Raw genomic sequence first — 6,546 nt, 5'->3', positions numbered from 1 at the left:
GTCAGTGCAGTGTGTTCTGCTGGTGCCTAATTATACCAGGGCCTAAGAAGAACATGGTGACCTACCTCGATGACTATTGTCCAGTAGCACTTACATTCACAGTGATGGAACATATCAACTCCTGCCTGAGAAGCTACTTGGATCCACTCCAATTTGCCTACCAGAGCAACAGACCCACAACAGATGTCATCTCACTGGTTTTTCACTCAACCCAGATGTATACACCAGGATGCTCTTTATTGATTACAGCCTAGCATTCAATACCATTATCCCCTCAAACCTAATCAACAAGCTTCAAGACCTTGGCATAAATACCTTCTTGTGCAATTGGATCCTCAATTTCCACACCTGTAGACCCCAGTCACTTTGGATTGGCAACAACATGTCTTCGATGATGTCCATCTGCACAGGTGCACCACAGCGCTGCCTTACTTGCTTTACACTTATGACCTTGTGCCTAAGCATAACTCCAACACCATTTCAAGAATACCAGTGACACCACTGTTAATGGCTGAGTCAACAATGATGCTGAATCAGCATATGGCAGGGAGATTGAAAGTCTGACTGAGAGGTGTCAGCAACACCAAGGAGCTGATTATTGACTTCAAGAGAAGGATGCCAGAGGTCCATGAGCCAGCCCTCATCAGAAGATCAAAAGTGGAGTGTGTCAGCAACTTTAAGCTTCTTGGTGTTATTATTTCGGAGGACCTGTCCTGGGCCCAGCTCTTAAGTGCAATTATGGAAGAAGCATAGCAGTGCCTCTACTTCCTTCGGAGTTTCTGATGATTCAGCATGACACCTAGAACTTTGACAATTTTTTCTATATGTGTAGTGGAGAGTGTATTGACTGGCTGCATCACAGCCTGGTATGGAAATGTCAACGCCTTTGAACCAAATATCCTACAAAAAGTAACGGAAATAGCCCAGTCCATCACTGGTAAAGTCCTCCCCATTACTTTAGTTTATTGTTGAGCACATCTATATGAAATGTTGTTGCAGGAAAGCAGCATCTGTCATCAGGGAACCCCACCACCCAGGATATGCTCTCTTCTAGTTGCAACCATCAGGAAGAAGGTACAAGAGCCTCAGGGCTCTCACCACTAGGTTCAGGAACAGATATTACCCATCAACCATCAGGCTTATGAACCAAAGGGGATTACTTCACTCAAGTTCACTTGTCCATCATTGAAATGTTGCTGCAACCAATGGGCTCACTTTGAAGGACTCTTCATCTTAATTCCTTTGCACCTATTCCTACCTCGCATCATGGCATACAGCACTCTTGTGTTCCTGATGACCTACATTCTGCCTCGTTTGTTTTTGTCCACCATGATGCACACCAACATCCCCTTTGGTCCCTTTATGATGGCCCATTCTAGAACGGAGAGAAAAGACTTTCATCATAGATAAGTGGAGCAAACCCAAATGTATTTCAGTCGATCAACTTCACCAGGCCAAGATTTGGAGGGTTCCACTACCATGTCCCTAGCATCATGACATGACCAGAAGCATGTTAACACACCTGTTGATGAGCCAGAGGCACCTGCTGTTTCTCCACTCGTGGAACATAGGATCCTAACCAGCCTGAGCTCTGAACAGGCTCACAAGGCCAGTTTTATTGAATTCTGAAGGGGCCTGTGGAGGGCAATGTACACAATTCACAACCACTGACATTGAGTTGAGGTTTACTTTAAGAGGCTGGTCTTACACAGTGATGCATTCCATGAAGTTTTGAGGTAAAATAAATGAGTTGTTACATTTTTTCTTAAACATAAAATGCCTCACATTGTTTTATTTGCAAAAATCTACACATACAGTATATATCACCATACACAAAGCTAATGTTCATTTTCTTGCAGTCATACTCAATAAATCCAAAGATTAATAACCATAACAGAATCAATGAAAGATATAACACCAACCCGAGCATTCAATCAGTGTGCAAAAGACAACAAACTATGCATATACAAAAAGAAAGAAATAATAACAATAAATAAATAACAAATAAGTATTTAGAACATGAGATGAGGAGTCCTTGAAAGTGAGTCCGTTAGTTGTGGAAACATTTCAATAACGAGGCAAATGAAATTGAATGAAGTTATCTCCTTTGGTTCAAGATTCTGATGGTTGAGGGATAGTAACTGCTCCCGAACCTGGTGGGGTGAGTCCTGAGGCTCTTTTATATTCTTCCTGATGGCAGCAGCAAGAAGACAGCATGTCCTGGGTGTTGGGGGTCCCTGATAATGGATGCTGCTTTCCTTTAATAGCGATTCATGTAGATGTGCTCAATGGTGGGGAGAAATTTACCCATGAGGGACTGGGCCATATCCACTACTTTTTGCAGGATTTTCCGTTCAAGGGCATTGGTGTTTCCATACCAAGCTGTGACAAGGTTGAAGGTGACATCGGATGTATGGCAACTCTGGCAGGGTTTGCAAGACATTACTTCCTGCAAAGCAAAACCCAATAGCATGAATGACAGTGATGATTCACTACCAGATGAACTCAATGCATTCTATGCCCACTTTGAAAGGAAGAATATAACTGCAGCTGTGAAGATCCCTGTGATCTCTGTCTTGGTGGCCGATGTTCGGCTGTCTTTAAAGAGGATGAATCCTCACAAGGCACAAGGCCCTGATGGAAAACCTGGTAAGGCTCTGAAAACTTGTGCCAACCAACTGGCGGGAGTGCTCAAGGACATTTTCAATGTCTCACTGCTACAGGCGGAAATTCCCACTTGTTTCAAAAGGCCACAATTATACCAGTGCCTAAGAATAATAATATGAGCTGCCTTAATGACTATCACCCAGTAGCCACTCACATCTAAATTGATGAAATGCTTTGAGAGTTTGGTCATGACTAGACCAAACTCCTGCCTTAGCAAGGACCTGGACCCACTGTAGTTTGCCTATTACCACAAAAGGTCAACGGCAGATGCAATCTCAATGGTTCTCCACACGGTTTTAGACCACCTGAACAATACAAACACCTATGTCAGGATGCTGTTCATTGACTATAGCTCAACATTTAACACCATCATTCCCACAATTCTCATTGATAAGTTATAGAACCTGGGCCTCTGTACCTCCCTCTGCAATTGGATCCTCGACTTCCTAACCAGAATATCACAATCTGTGCAGATTGATGATCGCCGATGATCAACACAGGTGCACCTCAGGGGTGTGCGCTTAGCCCACTGCTCTACTCTCTCTATACCCACAACTGTGTGGCTAAGAATAGCTCAAATATCATCTATAACTTTGCTGATGACACAAGCATTGTTGGTAGAATCTCAGATGGAGAAGAGAGGACGTACAGGAGTGAGGTATATTAGCTGGTGACGAGAGGGTGTACAGGAGTGAGGTATATCAGATGGAGAAGAGAGGGCGTACAAGAGTGAGGTATATCAGATGGTGATGAGAGGGTGTACAGGAATGAGGTATATCAGATGGTGACGAGAGGACATACAGGAGCGAGGTATATCAGATGGTGACGAGAGGGTGTACAGGAGTGAGGTATATCAGATGGAGAAGAGAGGGCATACAGGAGTGAGGTATGCTCACTAGTGGAGTGGTGTCACAGCAACAACCTTGCACTCAATGTCAGTAAGATGAAAGAGCTGATTGTGGACTTCAGGAAAGGTAAGACGAAGGAACACATACCAATCCTCATAGAGAGATCAGAAGTAGAGAGAGTGAATTCCTAGGTGTCAAGATCTCTGAGGAACTAACTTTGTCCCAACATATTGATGCAGTTGTAAAGAAGGCAAGACAGTGACTATAGTTCATTAGGAGTTTGAAGAGATTTGGCATGTCAACAAATACAGTCACAAACTTCTATAGATGTACTGTGGAGAGCATTCTGACAGGCTATATCACTGTCAGGTATAGAGGGGGCTACTGCACAGGACCAAAAGAAGCTGCAGAGGGTCGTAAATCTAGCCAGTATCCATCTTGGGTACTAGCCTACAAAGTACCCGGACACTTCGAAAGAACGGTGTCTCAGAAAGGCAGCGTCTATTATTAAGGGCCACCAGCACTCAGGGCATGCCCTTTTCTCATTATTACCATCAGGTAGGAGGTACAGAAGCCTGAAGGCACACACACAGCAATTCAGGAACAGCTTCTTCCTCTCTGCCATCTGATTCCTAAATGGACATTGAACCCATGAAAATTACCTCACTTTTTAAATATATATTATTTCTGTTTTTGCACAATGTTTAATCTTTTCAATATTGTATACATATACTGTAATTGATTTACTTATTTATTTTTACTTTTATTCTTCTATATTATTTATTGCATTGAACTGTTGCTGCTAAGTTAACAAATTTCACAACACAAGCCGGTGATAATAAACCTGATTCTGATTCTGAAACAGCCAGTCAATATACTCTCCACCACATATCTATGAAAGTTGGTCGAAGTTTTAGATGTCATGTCAAATCTTCACAAACTCCTAAGGAAGTAGAGGTGCTGCTGTGCTTTCTTTGTAATTACACTTCTGTGCTGGGTCCAGGACAGGTCCTCTGAAATATAAACACCGAGGAATATAAACTTTGCTGACCCTGTTCACCTCAGATCCTCTGATGAGAACTGGCTCATGGACCTTCAGTTTCCTTCTCCTGAAGCCACTAATCAGCTGTCAGCAAACCTGAATATGGCATTGGAACTGTGCTTAGCTACACAGTCATAAGTGTAAAGCAGGGAGTTAAGCACACAGCTTTGTGGTGTACCTGTACTGATGGAGATCATGGAGAAGAAGTTGTTGGCGATCCAAACTGACCGGGGTCTGCAAGGGAGGAATCAAGAATCCAATTGCACAAGGATGTATTGAGGCCAAGATCTGGAAGTTTATTTATTAGGTTTGAGGGGATGATGGTATTGAATGCCAAGCTGTAGTTGATGAAGAGCATCTGATCAAACTGTTCTTCTTTCTGGTATACAAGCCAACATTTCTTTGCAGTATTTTCAAAACAGATCTTTTCATATTGCTCCCCACACGACCCCCTTGTCCACTCGTCCCTCCCCACTGATCTCCCTCCTGGCACTTTTCCTTGCAAGCAGAACAAGTGCTATACCTGCCCCTGCACCTCCTCCCTCATTACCATTCAGAGCCCCAAACAATCCTTCCAGGTGAGGCGACACTTCACCTGTGAGTCTGTTGGGGTCACTGCTCTTGGTGTGGCCTCCTGTATATTGGTGAGATCCAATCTAGATTGGGAGACTGTTTCACCAAGCACCTATGCTCCGCCCACCAGAAGTAGCAGGACCTCCCAGTGGCCATCCATTTTAATTCCACTTCCCATTCCCATTCCAATATGTCGTGATGAGGCCACATTCAGTTTGGAGGAACACCACCTTATATTCTGTCTGGGTAGCCTCCAAACTGATGGCATGAACATTGATTTCTTGAACTTCTGGTAATGCTCCTCACCCACCTTCTTCATTCTCCATCCCTTATTCCCTCTCTCACCTTATTTCCTTGCTTGCCCATCGCCTCCCTCTGGTGCTCCTCCCCCCCTTTCCTTTCTTCGATGGCCTTCTGACCTCTCCTTTCAGACTACCCCTTCTCCAGACCTTTCACCAATTAGCTTTCCAGCTCTTTACTGCATCACTCCCCCTCCCAGTTTCACCCATCACCCTGTGTTTCTCTCTCCTCCACCTTTTAAATCTACACATCTTTTTTTCTCCACTTCTGCCAGAGGGTCTCAGCTTAAAACATCGACTGCACTCTTTTCCACAGTTGCTGCCTGGTTCCTCCAGCATTTTGCATATGTTGCTTGGACTTCCAGCATCTGCAGATTTTCTCTTGTTCATCTATTCATATTGTTGTTTACAGAATGGGCTGCTGATGACAGTGGCGGAGGAGGAAACAATAGGGTCTTTTCAGAGACTCTTGGACAGGTACACGGAACTTAGAAAAATAGAGGGCTATGGGTAAGCCTAGGTAGTTCTAAGGTGTATTGTGCTGTAGGCTTTCTATGTTTCTAGTTTCAAAAATGCTTTATGATTTATTTTGCAGATATAAATGCAAGTTTTATTTAGTGCAGTGTACAAATTACATGTTGCTTCTTTTCACACCTTCTGGCGCATCAGGCAGCCTCTTTTTGCCGTTTCCTTAGCATTTGCCTATTTTTTAAGAGGCCAAGTTGTTAGCTCGATGCTCAATCCAGCATGGATGGCATGCAAGAAGGTGGCCAGACTCGAACCAAGGACCACTGGCCTCGAAGTCTGGTGCTGAAGCACTACACCACCAGCCAGCTACAAATTATACGTAGTGTGAGCTAAATGCTGTTTTCCTGAAAAAAAGTGGCAAGCAAAGAGATAAAAAGCATTATTGTTCCTGTGCTAGTAACATTCCTCTTTCAAATTCAAGTTGAATTTTCATTCAGCCAAATGAAACAGCGCTCCTCCGAAGCCAAGGTGCAACACACATTCCCAACAGCACTTAGCACATATGTTACAATTTTAGAAAGGTATACAGTTACAAAGTAAAAGAAAAAAAATATATTTATATTGCCCAAATCCGAGTGGCATGATTGTA

This window comes from Mobula hypostoma, chromosome 10 (assembly GCF_963921235.1).
Source record: "Mobula hypostoma chromosome 10, sMobHyp1.1, whole genome shotgun sequence".
NCBI lineage: Eukaryota > Metazoa > Chordata > Chondrichthyes > Myliobatiformes > Myliobatidae > Mobula > Mobula hypostoma.
The sequence above is the reverse complement of the archived record's forward strand: the minus strand, read 5'-3'. Positions refer to the sequence as shown.